Here is a 17,684-nt window from a genome sequence, read left to right as displayed (position 1 = left end):
TCTCACCCCAGGTCACTTGCCCTTCCTGCAGTTCACTAATTACCGGTCCCCGCCCATGATCATGTCCACCTGCCACCAATCAACCAAGACAATAAAAGCCACCTGCACTTTCCCCTCAGTGCCGAAGTGTCACAGTCAGTGCATGGAAGCGTCCCACAGTCCTTATGTCCTCGTTCATGTTGCCAAGTGTTTTTGGCTTGTTTTTGTGCTTTTTCCTCCCCAGTGGAGCGCCTTTTGTTACCCCTTTTTAGTGATGGCAAAATGAAGCCCCGTAAAGCAATGAAGCCCTGCAGTGAAATGCTTCACACACACGTAGGGGCTTCAAGATGATTCATTTCCTCGACTACGCCATCATGTGGACAGAAAAATGTATAACATGCTTGGTGCATGCAATAAAATGGTGGGGTGTAAATCATGCTCTAAATACAAAAGAATATATATTTGAAGAGTGTTTTAACATGAATTGTTCTGTTACTTTGTCTATGTTTGTGCTTATGCAACAAGTGAAAATGTGAAATAAGGAGGTAAATAAAGTGCTTATTCATTTTTATTTAAAAACAATATTTTTTCCGAAGTTTTTGGACTCAGGCGGTTTGTTTGTTTTTGCAGAGAATTTCACCTGCTTTGGAAAAAAAAACCTCTTTCACATGTTACTAATGAAGCAGGGGTGCATCGATATGAGATAGCAAGTTTGTATAGAATTGGACGCGTATATTTCTGTGATTCCCAGTACTGAAGGGGACTTTCAACTGTGAACAGAAAAATGTGAATTTTATGTGTTGTCACATTTTATTTTATTTTATTATTGGAATCTGTTAAAATAGTACCGTAATTACAGTGCATTACCTTCTAAGGTGAGATCTGCTCAAAGTGCTACAGTCCCAAACAAGGACAATCTCTTTCTTGCTGGTTCCATCGCAAAAATAAGCTCGTCAAATCGAATGCCAAAAGCAAAAAAAGTAGCGCAATAAGGGACCGGAAAACAGAAAAAGTGAAGGGGAACCCATAGCGTTTCTTTGCCGCTTTCATTTCGAACTACACTCAAACCTAGCGAATCATTTCCTGAATCAGTCACGTGGTACACCTGCTTCGTGGGGCTTCAAACGTCACCACGTACGTCATCAACACACACACTGACACGCCGTTCATGAACCACTCATCTACATTACTCGGCACACGCTTCAGGGATTCGACCCAAGAAGCACATCACTACCCCTTTTGCCTTGTGCCCTTTTTCCTCCCTAGCGGAGCGCTTTTCGTTGTCCCCAGTACCTTTTGCCTGTTTTTTCCTCCCTAGTGGAGCGCCTTTTGTTCTCCACTTTTTTGCTTCCCTGTTCTCCTCTCAGCTTGAGAGGAGACACCTGTTGGCCGGAAATAAACCTGCTGCCTTGGTGGCTTACCTTACGCCTGCGTCTGAGTCCTACTTTACCTCGCCTTGTCAGTACACTTCGGCCAGCATGGACCCAGCAGGCAAGGTCGAGGCTGCACTGCAGAGCCAGGAGGCCCGGCTTGACAACCAGGACCGGATCCAACAATCCATGATATCACAGTTGGGGAAATTGTCCAGCCAGGTCCACGAGCTGGTGAGCCTCTCACAGCGTCGAGCGCCAGCTTCCACCGGACAACTTCCTCCTCCTGAACTCTCCGTCCCGACCACGCCATTCACCGGGGTAGGATTAAGACTGGCCTCCCCAGAACGATACTCCGGTGAACCCGGGCGCTGTCAGACTTTCCTCACGGAATGCGACATTCATTTTGAACACCTACCACAGGCATTTCCCACAGCCCGGTCCCGAGTGGCCTTCATGGTGTCTCACCTGACGGGACGGGCCAAAACCTGGGCGACCGCAGAATGGGCCAGGGGTTCCTCGGTCTGCCAAAGCGTACAGGACTTTCAAATCGCTTTGCGCCAAGTCTTTGATCCAGAGAACAACGACCGAGAGAAGGCACGAGCATTGAGCCGGCTTCAACAAGGCAAAGAGCCTGTCAGCGATTACGCTGTCCGTTTTCGAACATTGGCAACGAACAGTGGCTGGAACGCCACAGCGCTACATGATCACTTCATGAAAGGACTCTCACCCGCTATTCAAGAACTTCTGATCCCCGTGGAACTTCCCACGGACTTGGACGCTTTAATCTCCCTCGCGATCCGCACCGATCATCGTCGCCAGGAACTGACCACGATCGGCGGACTCCGAAGGAGGGAGGAACCCATGCAGCTTGGAAGGGCTCGGCTAACGCCCGAGGAGCGACAGCGTCGCCGCCGAGAGGGCCGATGCTTCTACTGTGGTGATCTTGGCCACCTGGTGGGAACCTGCACCGCTAAAGGAGGCTCACCGGTGAGTTCCCCGTCACCCCGACCCGCCAAGGATCACAGGCTCACGCAAATCCGGATAACCCACCGCAATCTCACCACCGAGCTGGCAGCCCTCATCGACTCCGGTTCCGACGAGAGCCTCATGGACTGGGGCCTCGTAAAGAAAGTACGAGCCACCACCGAACCCCTTCCCCTGACTAGAGGTGGGAATCTTGGGGCACCTCACGATTCGATTGCGATTACGATTCAGAGGCTACGATTCGATTATAAAACGATTATTGATTCCCCCCCAGGCAGCAGAAAAAAAACAATGTATTTTGGTGCTTTTAATGTTTCGTACATTAGTTACAAAAATAGTACAAAAGTCCTCTCAGGCCTAAATAAACTACTATTTCAGTATCAAGTTAACAGGTCAAAACAGTAAATAAAATACTCAAGTCCTCATTCTGTAACAACAGCTTTTAAGTATATTCAGTCTTCAACAGAATAAAACATAGCATTGAGCAAAAATATATTATTTTTATCCACTCAAAAGTACACTGAGGTATAAATGAAAGACAATGTGAACTACTACTTCAATACAAATGCCTAAAAAAAATAATAAAAAGTGCTTTCCTGCTTTTTAAGTTGTGTAAAGATGAACATGTAAACATTAAAGTTTCTCAGAGGTACAAAAAAAAAAAAAAAACTCAAGTGCTTTTCTGCTTTTTAACTTGTGTAAACATGAACGTGTAAACATTAATGGGATCGTTCGGGTTTTTTAACATGAATCTCAATTTGATCCTCACCTCCCGTGTGTGCGATCAGCACTGACTTCTTTCTGACAGCGTTCGGTGACACCAGTTCTGGTTCGACGTTGGACGAGAAGAAAATAAAAAATAAAATAGTCCAGCAAGCTGGCTGGGGTCTCGGAAATAAAGCGTTTTTCTTCTAAAAACTTTTTGTTTTCAAAAGCGTGATACATTTCCACCACAATACTCTTTTCTGAATAAAGTCAGACGCCATTACCGCCAGCCACTACTTTTCTGTTCGTTCGTTCGTATCACTGCGCGGCGCCCTGTAGAACGCTAACCGACGCACTGCAGCCAGCTAGCTGATACTTCCGCCTGAAGTTGTTTGCCTTTTCGGAGCAGGTCTGATCTCACGAAGAGGTGGGTTGGTCAGCTCGGCCATGCTTGTTGTTGTTTTGAATCTCGAGGCGGGTCCGTCCCAAAAGCGTCCCGAAGACCGCGCGCGCTACTACGTTTCAGTTCCGCGTACTTTTCGCTCCGGTTCACTTTAGTTTCGCTTCCCTTGGCATATTTATATAATCGGAATTTGGACGTTTGTGAATCGTTCTCGATTGTTCCACGGCCGAATCGTGAATAATCTAAGAATCGGAAATTTTGCACACCTCTACCCCTGACCATCCAGGCTAGAGCGCTGAATGGCAAGGAGCTCTTCAGTATCACCCACATCACCGAACCCCTGGAAGTACGAATCGGACAGCACCTCGAGTCTCTTCGTTTCCATGTTTTCCAGGCTTCTTCCCCCACTTTGGTTCTGGGACTCCCTTGGCTGCGTTTACACAACCCCAGGATCGACTGGAACTCCGGAGTCATACTGGAGTGGGGAAAGGACTGTATGACTCACGGGTTGGAACAAACAGCACCTCGGACCACCACAGCCAAGGTTCACCAGGTGTCCCTCGCCTCGTCCGCTCAAGAGGAATACCCGAACCTGCACACCGTTCCCTCCTGCTACCACCACCTGCGGGAGGTATTCAGTAAAACTAAGGCCATGACTCTTCCTCCGCATCGACCTTATGACTGCCCGATTGACTTGATCCCCGGATCAACCATCCCCAAGGGGAGACTGTACTCGGTCTCAGGACCAGAACGCCAGGCCATGAACACTTACATTGACGACTCCTTGAAAGCCGGCCTCATCCGACCGTCTTCCTCGCCTGCAGGAGCAGGCTTCTTCTTTGTGAGCAAAAAGGATGGATCCCTACGCCCATGCATTGACTACAGCCCCTTGAATGACATCACGGTTAAGAACCGGTACCCACTGCCATTGATGTCCTCTGTGTTTGACCAGCTGCAACAAGCTAAGATCTTCACAAAGCTCGATCTCCGGAACGCCTATCACCTCATCCGGATCCGCGAGGGAGATGAATGGAAGACTGGTTTTAACACTCCCCGGGGACATTACGAGTACCTAGTCATGCCTTTCGGCCTCACGAACGCTCCAGCAGTCTTCCAGGCCATGATAAACGAAATACTCAAGGATTTCATCGACCACTTTGTGTACGTCTACCTGGATGATATCCTGATCTACTCTCCTGACCAAGCAAGCCATCGAAACCACGTGAGCCGAGTCTTGCAACGCCTGCTGGATCATCAGCTGTACGTGAAAGCAGAAAAGAGCCTGTTCCACGTCAACACCATCTCCTTCCTGGGATTTGTCGTTTCACCCGGAAGGGTGGAGATGGACTCAGACAAGGTCAGCGCCGTGCGAGATTGGCCCACGCCGGACTCACGAAAGAAAGTTCAGCAGTTCCTCGGATTCGCCAACTTTTACCATCGATTCATTAGAAACTTCAGCACCATTGCCGCTCCCCTACATGCCTTGACCTCTCCACAGGTTCGATTCCTGTGGACCCCGGAAGCCGAAAGAGCATTTAAGGACTTAAAGGTTCGCTTTACCAATGCCCCAATCCTCAAAGTCCCTGACCCCAAACGCCAGTTCGTGGTGGAGGTGGACGCCTCGAATATTGGGATTGGGGCAGTACTGTCCCAGCGATGTCAAGAGGACGGCAAGACACATCCCTGTGCCTTCCTTTCACGGAAGCTATCAAAAGCGGAACGCAACTACTCGGTCGGAGATCGAGAGTTGCTAGCAGTAAAGGTGGCTCTCGAAGAGTGGAGACACTGGTTGGAAGGAGCTGAACACCCCTTCGTGATCTGGACTGACCATAGAAACTTGGAATATTTACGCCAGGCCAAGAGACTCAACCCTCGACAGGCCAGATGGTCTTTGTTTTTTAACCGCTTCTCATTCTCTCTGACCTACAGGCCAGGCAGCCGAAACGTCAAAGCTGACGCTTTATCAAGAGTCCACGAGTCCGAGCCAGTAGAGACCGAGCCTGAGACAATTTTGCCCCGCGATTGCATAGTCGGGGCCATGAGATGGCAGATTGAAGACGACGTCAAGAAGGCTCTTCGAGATGTCACTCCTCCCACGGCATGCCCTCCACGTCGGCTCTTCGTACCTGAGGGGCTCCGAGCCCAGGTAATCCACTGGGCTCACACATCACGACTATTTTGTCATCCTGGAGTTCGCAGGACCATGTATGCTGTTGCCCGGAGATTCTGGTGGCCGGCAATGGAAACCACGATAAAAGAGTACGTAGCTGCCTGTCCGACTTGTGCCCGCAACAAGACTTCAAATCAGTCCCGGATGGGCCTTCTCCAACCGTTACCAATCCCATCCAGACCATGGGCAGAAATATCTTTGGACTTCGTAACCGGACTACCCCCGTCCCATGGTAAAACCACAATTCTCACCGTTGTCGACAGATTCTCCAAGATGGTTCACTTTATTCCACTAGCCAAGCTCCCATCCGCCAAAGCTACAGCCGACATCATGATCCACCACATATTCCGGTTTTATGGTTTCCCTCTACACATCGTCTCTGACCGTGGACCACAGTTTGTCTCCCGCTTCTGGACTCAGTTTTGTAAAGCCTTAGGTGCCAAAGCCAACCTGACGTCTGGATACCACCCTGAGGCCAATGGACAGGCAGAACGGCTAAATCAGCAGCTCGAAACCGGCCTCCGATGCCTTGTCTCCCAGAACCCAACCACCTGGAGCAAGTATATGGTATGGGTCGAGCTCGCATACAACTCATTGCCCACATCTGCCACAGGTCTTACCCCGTTTAAATGCGTCCACGGCTACGATCCACCATTCTTCGCTGAACTGGAGGAGGAGACAACGGTCCCCTCGGTCCAGGCCATGATCCGTCGGTGCCACAAAGTCTGGTCGGCGGCCCGGACGGCGCTTCAACGCCAGGGAGATCGGGTGAAGAGGGCCGCCGACCGGAAGAGGAGACCGGCACCCGAATATCGCCCAGGCCAGCGGGTGTGGCTATCAGCCAAACACCTCCGACTCAAGGTACCATGTCCAAAGCTGGCCCCGCGATTTGTGGGGCCTTTCCCAGTAACCAAGTCCATAGGGCCTGCCGCCGTTCGACTCCGTCTGCCACGATCCCTCAGAGTCCATCCTACATTCCACGTCAGCCAAGTCAAGCCTGTCCACGAAAGCCCACTGGTGCCCTCCGAACCCAACCCGCCCCCCCCCCCCAGAGATGATTGAAGGCGGCCCCGTTTACAAGGTCAGAAAACTTTTAGATGTTCGTAATCGGGGCCGCGGGAGGCAATACCTTGTCGACTGGGAGGGGTACGGCCCGGAGGAAAGACAATGGGTCCCCTCCCGGTTCATCGTTGATCCCTCCCTCATTGACGACTTTTACGCTGAGCACCCTGACATTCCTGGGCCGTCAAGAGCCGGCCGTTGAGGGGGGGGTACTGTCACGCCGCCACCGGTGTGACGGCCATGCTTTTGTTTTGTTATCCATGTTTCCTGTTTTATTTTGAATTTCTGATTCCCTTCTCACCCCAGGTCACTTGCCCTTCCTGCAGTTCACTAATTACCGGTCCCCGCCCATGATCATGTCCACCTGCCACCAATCAACCAAGACAATAAAAGCCACCTGCACTTTCCCCTCAGTGCCGAAGTGTCACAGTCAGTGCATGGAAGCGTCCCACAGTCCTTATGTCCTCGTTCATGTTGCCAAGTGTTTTTGGCTTGTTTTTGTGCTTTTTCCTCCCCAGTGGAGCGCCTTTTGTTACCCCTTTTGCCTTGTGCCCTTTTTCCTCCCTAGCGGAGCGCTTTTCGTTGTCCCCAGTACCTTTTGCCTGTTTTTTCCTCCCTAGTGGAGCGCCTTTTGTTCTCCACTTTTTTGCTTCCCTGTTCTCCTCTCAGCTTGAGAGGAGACACCTGTTGGCCGGAAATAAACCTGCTGCCTTGGTGGCTTAACTTACGCCTGCGTCTGAGTCCTACTTTACCTCGCCTTGTCAGTATTGTACTCAAAAAATATTTTTTTGTTTGTTTTGTTTTATATTTGTTGATGTTCACTACAATTACGTAAAATGTCACAATCATTTAACTACACGTTGCTACTTAATAATTACTCGTAATACTACTACTGTTTCTATGACTACTACTACTACTACTATCATTACTAATAATTAATAGGTAATTACTTTGTAATTTTCACAGTTTCTTTGTTTCCTTCATTAGCATTCAGCTATTAGCATTCAGCTTAGCATTCAGCTTTCAGCATTCCCACGCAATTTCTTCAGAAATTGCACTTAGTCTAGTTCTAAACTGTTATTGCACAATTTTAACATGTAGCAAGTTATGAATGATTGCCATATATTGGAATGTTCAAGTCTTCTGTCAAGTCTTATATGCTGTACTGTATTTCTTAAATACAATTTAAAGCACTAACTTGTGGTCAAACTTTTAAAAAAAAAAAAATGTAACAGGAGCAGATAGAAGAGGAGGATACTCAATCGTCCAATGGCAATGCAGTTGAGGATCCCGATGCGGCTTGCATTTCAGATTCTGAGGAGCTAGGGGTATTTGTTGAAAACAAAAGTGCTTCATGTTGATGTGATGTCCATCTGTATATTTAAAAGTAATTATTTTTTTGTCCCCTTGTCCCCCTACGCCAGTGATTCTCAAATAGTGGGGCGGCCCCCCCCCAGTGGTGGAGCGAGGCTCCGTCAAGGGGGGCGCGTTTGACCTCGGAGAACATGCTTTTTTATTTTTTTTATTTTGATTTATTTTTTTTACTATCCCAGAATAAAGTGCAATTGCACCTCCACTACATTAGGGGGCAGTGGAACTCTCATTGGTAGAGTGTGCGCAGGGAGCATTCGCTCGGTGGTGTAGGTGTTAGGATGGGGGGTGCAGGGAGGACCCAAATGCAGGTACGAGGAGACAAGAATGGCAGGTACAAGTATCTTTAATGAGCAGAGGTGAGTGGAACAGGCACGCGGGCCAACTTGATCCGGAGAGTGCCCGCAGGGTGGAGGATGACCAGGAGCCGAGAAACAGGTGGTGAGCGGGTGAACCGGCCAGCAGGCAAGCAGGCAAGCAGGCAGGCAGGATGGCAGACCGGATGGCAGACAGGATGGCAGGTGAGCGAGCCAGGCGGGAGCCGGTGGAGATGACCTGGACAGGAGGAATACCAATAGTTAGGGAGTAAGCCAATCAAGAGAGTAAGTAACTGGACACAACTGACTGGTGTACTACTCAAGACGTTCTGGCGCTGAGCTGTGGTCCGGGGCTGGCTTAAGTAGGTTGGCACTGTGATTATCCACACCTGGCTGCTGCTCCAGCTGCTTCTCGTCTGCCTAATTAGCTGCCTTGTTTCACACACGCACACACACACGGGGAAAGGAGGGAAACAGGGCTCATGGAGCCGGAACCTTGACAGTACCCCCCGCCCCTTACGGGCGCCACCCGGCGCACGCCGATGGTTAAAGTCCGCGATGAGGGACTTGTCCAGGATCCAACTACCCGGAATCCAGCTCCGTTCCTCCGGGCCGTAACCAGCCCAATCCACCAGGTATTGGTAGCCACGCCCCCGGCGACGGACGTCCAGCAGGCGGCGGACCTTGTAGGCAGGACCGCCCTCCACAACCTGCGGGGGCGTGGGGGTGGTACACTGCGGAGCTAATGGACTAGAGACAAACGGTTTAACTTGTGATACGTGGAATGTCGGATGAATACGGAGAGAGGTAGGCAACTTGAGTCGCACTGCACAAGGGTTGATTATTTTCTCGATCTCATATGGACCTATGAATCGAGGCGCCAATTTACGGGAGCTGACCTTCAGGGGGAGGTCTTTGGCATTCAGCCAAACCTTCTGGCCCACGGTGTAGGAGGGCGCCGGCAAGCGGTGACGGTTAGCCTGTGTCTCCGAACGAACTGTGGACTGGAGGAGAGAGGCACGGGCTCGTTTCCAGACCCTGGCACAGCGGCTCAAGTGGGCTTGGACGGAAGGGACTGCCAGGTCCTTCTCCTGGGCAGGAAACAGGGGAGGTTGATAACCTAAGGAGCAGCGGAAAGGTGACATGCCCAAGGAGGCGTTAGGTAGAGCATTGTGTGCGTATTCGACCCAGGGGAGAAAGGTGCTCCAGGCAGATGGGTTGTGGTGAGACATGCATCTGAGGGAGGTCTCCAGTTGCTGGTTTGCCCGTTCAGACTGGCCGTTGGTTTGGGGGTGATACCCAGATGAGAGACTAACTGAAATGCCCAGGGCTGAACAGAAGGACTTCCAGACGAGGGATGTAAACTGGGGACCTCTGTCTGAAACAATGTTTTGTGGTATGCCGTGGAGACGAAAAACATGTTGAACTAAAAGGTCTGCAGTCTCTGTGGCTGAGGGGAGCTTGACCAGAGGGACAAAGTGGGCGGCCTTGGAGAACCTGTCAATGATTGTAAGAATTACAGTATACCCATGAGATGGGGGGAGACCGGAGACGAAATCAAGGGCAATATGGGACCAAGGACGACTGGGGACCGGCAATGGACGGAGGTACCCAGCACTGGGTCTGGTGGAGTTCTTGTTGCGGGCACATACGGGACAGGCTGCGATGTACTCCCGTGTGTCAGCCCCCATGGTGCGCCACCAGAATCTCTGATGCAGAACGGACAGGGTTCTCCTCACTCCCGGGTGGCATGTGAGGCGAGAGGCATGAGCCCATTTGAGAACCTGCGGGCGGACATTATCGGGGACAAACAGGGTTCTAGGGGACCCACCTCGAAGATCTGGTTGCTCGCTCTGTGCGTTCTTGACTAGGGTCTCTATAGCCAGTTCGACTGATCCCACAGGTGGGCGGGAGGATAGGTTCTTGATCCTCCTTGGTCTCTGTAGTAGTAAACTGGCGTGATAAGGCATCTGGTTTGGTGTTCCTGGAACCTGGGACATAGGATAAGGTGAAATTAAATCGGGAAAAGAAGAGGGACCATCTGGCTTGTCTGGGGTTCAGTCGTTTGGCGGCCTTAAGGTACTCTAGGTTTTTGTGGTCCGTCCATACCACAAAAGGTAGTTCTGCACCCTCTAGAAGATGCCGCCACTCCTCCAAGGCGAGTTTGACTGCCAGGAGCTCCCGGTCCCCAATACTGTAGTTGCGCTCTGCCGGGGATAACTTGCGGGAGAAGAAGGCACACGGATGTATCTTACCATCCTTTGCATGGCGCTGGGACAGTACGGCTCCAACCCCTGTCTCGGACGCGTCAACCTCCACGATGAACTGGTGTGAGGGATCAGGATGGATGAGGACAGGAGCTGCCGTAAACCGATGCTTGAGGTTGGCAAAGGCGGAATCTGCCTCTTGAGACCAGCGGAAAGGAATCGAAGTGGAGGTAAGAGCTGTGAGGGGGGCCGCGACATGACTGTAATTCCTAATGAATCGTCGGTAGAAATTAGCAAAGCCTAGGAAACGTTGAAGCTGCTTGCGATTGGTAGGTTGTGGCCATTCTGAGACTGCCGTTAACTTGGCTGGGTCCATACATTCTCCCTTGGAGATTACGTACCCCAGAAAGGTGGTCTTGGGGACATGGAACTCACACTTTTCTGCTTTGACGTAGAGTCTGTTTTCTAGGAGCCTCTGGAGAACTCGCCGAACGTGCCCCTCATGCTCTGACTGGGATCCTGAGAAGATTAAGATGTCATCCAAGTAAACAAACACAAATTTATTGAGCATGTCTCTGAGGACATCGTTCAGCAGAGCTTGGAATACTGCAGGGGCGTTTGTTAGTCCAAAGGGCATGACCAGGTATTCATAGTGTCCAAGGGGGGTGTTGAAGGCTGTCTTCCATTCATCCCCCTCTCTTATCCGGACCAAGTGGTAGGCGTTACGCAGATCGAGCTTGGTGAAAACACACGCGCCGTGGAGGAGAGTGAATGCAGATTCGATGAGTGGAATTGGGTATTTGTTTCTGACCGTGATCTCGTTAAGTCCCCGGTAATCTATGCAGGGACGTAGTGTCTTATCCTTCTTTCCAATAAAGAAAAAACCAGCACCAACAGGAGAGGACGAGGGGCGGATGATGCCTGCAGCCAGAGACTCTGTGATGTACTTCTCCATCGCCTCCCTCTCTGGTCGTGAGATGTTGTAGAGGCGGCTGCTGGGGAGGGTGCCACCTGGCAGCAGATCTATGGCACAATCGTAAGGCCTGTGAGGTGGTAGTGACGCGGCTCGGTCCTTGGAAAAAACCCGACTGAGGTTGTGATAGCAGCGGGGAACTGTACTGAGATCGGGGGGTTCAGGTGCCTTAGTGCTTTGGATGGGAACTTGGGCGGAACGTAAACAGCCCTCATGGCAGGTCTCACTCCAAGCAGTCAGCTTTGGGATGGCCCAATCAATCTCGGGATTATGTCTCTTTAGCCACGGTAACCCCAATACCAAGGGAGATCGGGGGCAATCAAAAACAAAGGGGCTGATCTCCTCAAAATGATTACCAGAGAGACAGAGAGAAATAGGCGTGGTTTGTTGCGTGACATGGCACAATAACTGTCCGTTAAGCGCAGTGGTTCTAAACAGGGTTGTCAAGGGGCGTGTCTCTAACCCAAGTTCTTTTACTAAACTGTAGTCTATGAGGTTCTCGTCTGCTCCGCAATCGACTAACGCGGAAACGGTCCTGGATCGGTGTTGGTGAGACAAGGTAGCTGAGAGCTCTAAGCGATGTGATGAGGAGCTGTTTGTCTGGCTCACCAGTTTCTCCCCAGTTACTGGTGAGCCCCCCCCTTTTACTTGTCTTATCTGGCAAGACTGGATGAAGTGACCTCCTTGACCGCAATACGAACATAACCGGTTGCTCAGTCTCCGTGCCCTCTCCTCCTGAGTCAATCTGGCGCCCCCTGGCTGCATTGGCTCTGGAGTGTCGGCGGGACGCGAGGCTAGCGTGGGGGCTACACTGGGCTGAATGGCTTGTACTGCTGGTGGTGAGACGGGGCGCGGAGCCGGTGCCGAACGGCGCTGTCTCTGACGTTCTCTGAGCCGACAGTCAATACGGATAGCTAGCTCAATGAGTCGGTCTAGGTCTGCGGGTTCGTCGCGGGAGGCTAACTCGTCCTTAAGGGAGTCGTTAAGGGCGCGAAGGAATACCTCCTGGAGGGCTTTATTATTAAACTTGCTCTCGGCTGCAAGAGTTCGGAACTCTACTGAAAATTCAGCTACACTTCGGGAGCCCTGGCGGAGGGACATCAAGCGTTTAGCTGCTTCCTTGCCGCGCACCGGGTGGTCAAAAATCCTCCTCATCTCCTCCGTGAATGCAGGAAAGGAAGCGCACACCGGTGATTGACACTCCCATTCGGCGGAAGCCCAGGCGAGCACAGCCCCTCGAAGGCAACCTATCAGGTAGGCGATTTTTGCACGATCAGAGGCATAAGAGTGGGGCTGTTGCTCAAAAACTATAGCGCATTGTACCAAGAAGGCTCGACATGAACCCAGGTCGCCGTAATAAGGCGCCGGGGCGGGGACAAAGGGTTCCCGAGCTACCTGTGCTTGTACGGGTGGAGTGTGAGCGGGCGGCTGTGGCGGTGGCGAGGAGAATTGTCCGTGGGTCTGCAACATAGCCAACTGGTCTTGGACGGAGGATAATGCTTGGGAGAATTCTTTTACCTTTGCGAGGAGAACATGAAGGGCTTGGTCGTGCTGTTCGAGGAGTAGTCCTTGAGCGGCTTGGTTGCGTTGGGCGGGGTCGGTACCTGCGGGGTCCATGTTTTTGGCCAGAACGTAATGTTAGGATGGGGGGTGCAGGGAGGACCCAAATGCAGGTACGAGGAGACAAGAATGGCAGGTGCAAGTATCTTTAATGAGCAGAGGTGAGTGGAACAGGCACGCGGGCCAACTTGATCCGGAGAGTGCCCGCAGGGTGGAGGATGACCAGGAGCCGAGAAACAGGTGGTGAGCGGGTGAACCGGCCAGTAGGCAAGCAGGCAGGCAGGCAAGCAGGCAGGCAGGCAAGCAGGCAGGCAGGCAGGATGGCAGACAGGATGGCAGACCGGATGGCAGACAGGATGGCAGACAGGATGGCAGACAGGATGACAGACAGGATGGCAGGTGAGCGAGCCAGGCGGGAGCCGGTGGAGATGACCTGGACAGGAGGAATACCAATAGTTAGGGAGTAAGCCAAGCAAGAGAGTAAGTAACTGGACACAACTGACTGGTGTACTACTCAAGACGTTCTGGCGCTGAGCTGTGGTCCGGGGCTGGCTTAAGTAGGTTGGCACTGTGATTATCCACACCTGGCTGCTGCTCCAGCTGCTTCTCGTCTGCCTAATTAGCTGCCTTGTTTCACACACGCACACACACACGGGGAAAGGAGGGAAACAGGAACCTTGACAGTAGGGCTTTTGTTTGCACTGAGCATGCGCACTTTGTACACAGCACAGATTATGAGTATGAAGTGTAGACACGAAGTGTAGCAGACCCTCAAGTGACACCATGAAAAAATATTTAACAGGGATGAGAAGACAGGCGGAGAGAGATGGAGATAAAGAGACAAACGAAAGCCTCCCGAAAGTTAAGACGAGGAAATATGACGAAGCGTATGTAGCGCTTGGCCTCACTGTGACTACGTTGGGAGACGAGGAAAGACCCGTGTGCTTACTGTGTCTAAAAATGTTGGCAGTGGACAGCATGAAGCCAAAAAAATTCAGGCGTCAATTAAAGACATTACACCCCAATCACGCTGATAAGCCGCTTGAGTTTTTTTCAGCGAAAATGTGCCGCATATTGCCAACAATCATCCCGCTTTGTGACTGCTACTTCAGTAAACCAGTGAGCATTGTTGGCATCATATAAGGTGGCGTACCAAATTGCCCAGTGCCAATACAGGTCTCAGCTACACATTGAGTAGGAGCTGAGAGTTGCTGTTCTGCTTCAAACCCTGCTTCGAAAACCTGTGCAATGCAAAGCGTGCCATTAATCCAGACATCTTTGATTTAAAAAACAAACAAACAAATAAATAAAAATATTTTATATATTTTTGTTTTGCACGTTAAAGGTTTTTTATTTTTTTTATTTTTTTATTGTGCTACTGAGTTAATGATGATCAGTTTGAATACGTTATTATTTATTGATTTTATGTAATTTTATCTTTATAGTTTATATGCTTATAGTTTAATTAAGGATTTAATTTTATTTTTAAATTTCAGATGCACTTTAAATCTTTTCTGTTACAGTTAATGAAGCCATTCTTTGTTGTAAGTTGCTCCATATTTCTTTCTTTTTAAATTCTTTTATACGTTAATAAGGATACAGTGTTATGCAGAGGTGCACTTATAACAATTTTATAGACAAATGATACTATTTCTAGTCTCGCAGGTGTGTGTGTGTGTGTGTGTGTGTGTGTGTGTGTTTGGGGGAGGTTTTCTTCTTCCTGGGGAGGCGGGGCATGACAGAAAATAATTGAGAAGCACTGCCCTACGCCAATCCACTGGGTGCCCAAACCGTCTCAGGTGGCCAAGTCGTCTGTGGTGGGCAAGGTTGAAATGGTCAATCAAGAAGAGTACTTGCGTAGTATCAGTTTTCCAGATAGTGGCATGGTGAGTGAGCTGTTGTCCCCTACACAGCGCCAACCTTTGGGTTTAGTTGAACAGCAACATGTGCACCAAATGGTAGGAGAAGAAATAAGACCAAACAGAGACAAACTTCAAGAGAATTGAAATGCGAGTGGCAGCGATGGATGCCGGTTGTTGTCCTTCGAAGGACGATACATCGATACGCCAGCGCTCGAGAAACTGAAAAACTAAGTACAGAAACTGGTCACACACGGTCGCAGAAAATCGCCGCCTTTGTCTGCCCAGAATGGGGAAAGGGCAAAAGTGCACTCGGAGGGATCAGCTTTTTGTAAGTGTTAAGGTCAGTGTTGGGAATAACGGCGTTTAAATATAACGCCGTTAGAAACTGCGTTGCTTTTTCACTAACGGAGCAATCAAATTAATTACTGTTCCTATCGTTACAACGCCGTTAGCGTTACTTATAATGTAAAGTGCCGCATTTCAAAAATGTGGTTTCAGGAAGCGCCACGGTGTCAAGCTTTCACCCAGCTGACAGACAGCTCCACATCAGTTGCGAAAGCAGAGAAGAACTTGACAGTTGAGCACGGGTGGGGGTGGGGGAGGGGACTGAAGGGGTGACGCTGCCTGTGTACTATGATTGGCTAACAAGTTGTGTGGGCGGGGGCCCCAGCTTAATGTATGCTGCACGCACTTCTATCAAAACACAAGAGAGCTCGGATGGCGACAGAGAGCCTGGGGAATGCAAAGGTAGAGTTTTATATCTGGAAGTACAGACACTACTCCTCGCTGATTTAAATAGCTGTTCAGCAGCAACAGCTGGTTTAAGGCTGAACTCACCATTTAAACCACAAGGTGTGTTGTTGAAAACATGCTCCCCCTGTCCAATGTGGAGTCCGAGTCATTTAGAGCTCTTCTGGCACAGGGAAGAGGCCCCCTCCATGCCGAAAGAGTTTTGCTAACTTCTTAGACGAGTGTAGTTTAGCCCTAGCCTTCTTCTTTTTACATTTAAGTTTACATTTGGGTTTCATAGTTATGCATTACAATAAAGTGTGTGAATGTTATTTATGTTCAATATGTATTTTTTTTTTTTTTTTAATATACTTTTTACTTCTATGCATGTAGCAAGTTGCAATCTTTGGAGTTCCAATAGATAGATGTTCTAAAATATATTATTTTTATTCTTCATTATTACAAACATTCTATACACTAGAGATAGAACATTATTAAAAAACAAAAACATAATTACTTAGCTGAATAACTAATTACTTTCAGAAAGCAGTAAGGGAGTTACTAACGCAATTACTTTTTAAAAGAAGTAATTGTAACGATAACTAATTACATTTTTAAAGTAACTTGCCCAACACTGGTTATGGTTTTTGCAAATGCTGCTAAATGCATTTCTTAACCTAACTAATTGCTAACCCTCACTATTAACCATACTAAGGCCTGTCTCTGTCTGTCTCCCTCCCTCCCTTTTTTTTTTCTTCTTCTCACCCATCCAGTGAAAATGTTGAAGGACTACAAGACCTTCAGGTTGGGGAATAAAACAGACAAAAAAGCCAGGGAGAACGCTCAACAGTCATACAGCCACTGCCTGCGATTTATTAATTACATAAGCTTCGGAATGCAGCCCGAACAGCTAACCAGTTTGAGGGTTTTGCACAATATTAACAACCTGAGACGGTGAGTGTGGCGGTGGGAAGCTTATGACTGATTGATGGGCAAAATGTGAATCGTATTTGATGTTAATTGCATTGATGTATGTATTTATTTATTTATTTATTTATTTATTTGTGTTTTTTCAAATGCTATTGAAGGTATCCCCGTCACTTGGAAGAGAAAAAGTACTCACCGACCAACATCAAAAATATGCTGTTGAACATTTCGGGATCCGTCAAGCACGCGAGTGTTCGTTTTTACCTGCAAAGCAAGCTGAAGCATTCTGAGTTCAACGCCATCTTGTACGAGTTGAAGAGCCTGATGTCACTGAATCATCGCCATCTGAAAGCACACCACCAGTCCATATTGCTTCAAAAATCTGGTATGTGAGTTTGTGGTTGTAGGTGTAGCCCTTAAACTGTCGTCATTGGTGCCTAATTTCTGGCCTTCCTGTGTCCCCCACACACAGATAAAGAACTTTCAGGGCCCAATCTAGTCCGATTTTTGAACGCTGCAAAAAAATAAATAAATAAATAAAGATCCCCCAGTTAATGAAGCGGTGCGCCGAAAACCAAAGGAACCACAATCTCCTCCAGGGGTACATAATGGGCTATTTAGCAGTGATGAGCGGCCACTGCTCCGTTGTGCTGTTAAATCTTACTGTCGACAACGTGCCCGCTGCTCGGTCTTGGCGCAAAGGCACTTGGTTCATGGTACTGGTGGGCGACCACAAAGCCGTAGAGACTTTTGGACATGTGCAGCTCCATTTGAATAAAAAAGAATATACCAAACAGACAAATTTGCAACTTATCCAATATAAGATACTTCATAGAACATATATTACACAATATATGATGAAAAAAATGGGACTCTCTGACTCCGACATTTGTCTCCAGTGCTCACAAAACACTGCCGATACTTATCTTCATGCTTTATGGTCATGTACTCCAGTGCTGCATTTCTGGACTAAAATCTTGGAAAAGCTCGCTGATATATTAAACTGTAGGCTTCCTTTATCTCCAAGATTGTGTTTACTAGGTGACTTAACAATAACTGAGC

The sequence above is a fragment of the Festucalex cinctus genome, chromosome 1, assembly GCF_051991245.1.
Source record: "Festucalex cinctus isolate MCC-2025b chromosome 1, RoL_Fcin_1.0, whole genome shotgun sequence".
In the NCBI taxonomy this organism is placed as follows: Eukaryota; Metazoa; Chordata; class Actinopteri; order Syngnathiformes; family Syngnathidae; genus Festucalex; species Festucalex cinctus.
Note: the sequence above shows the minus strand (reverse complement) of the source record.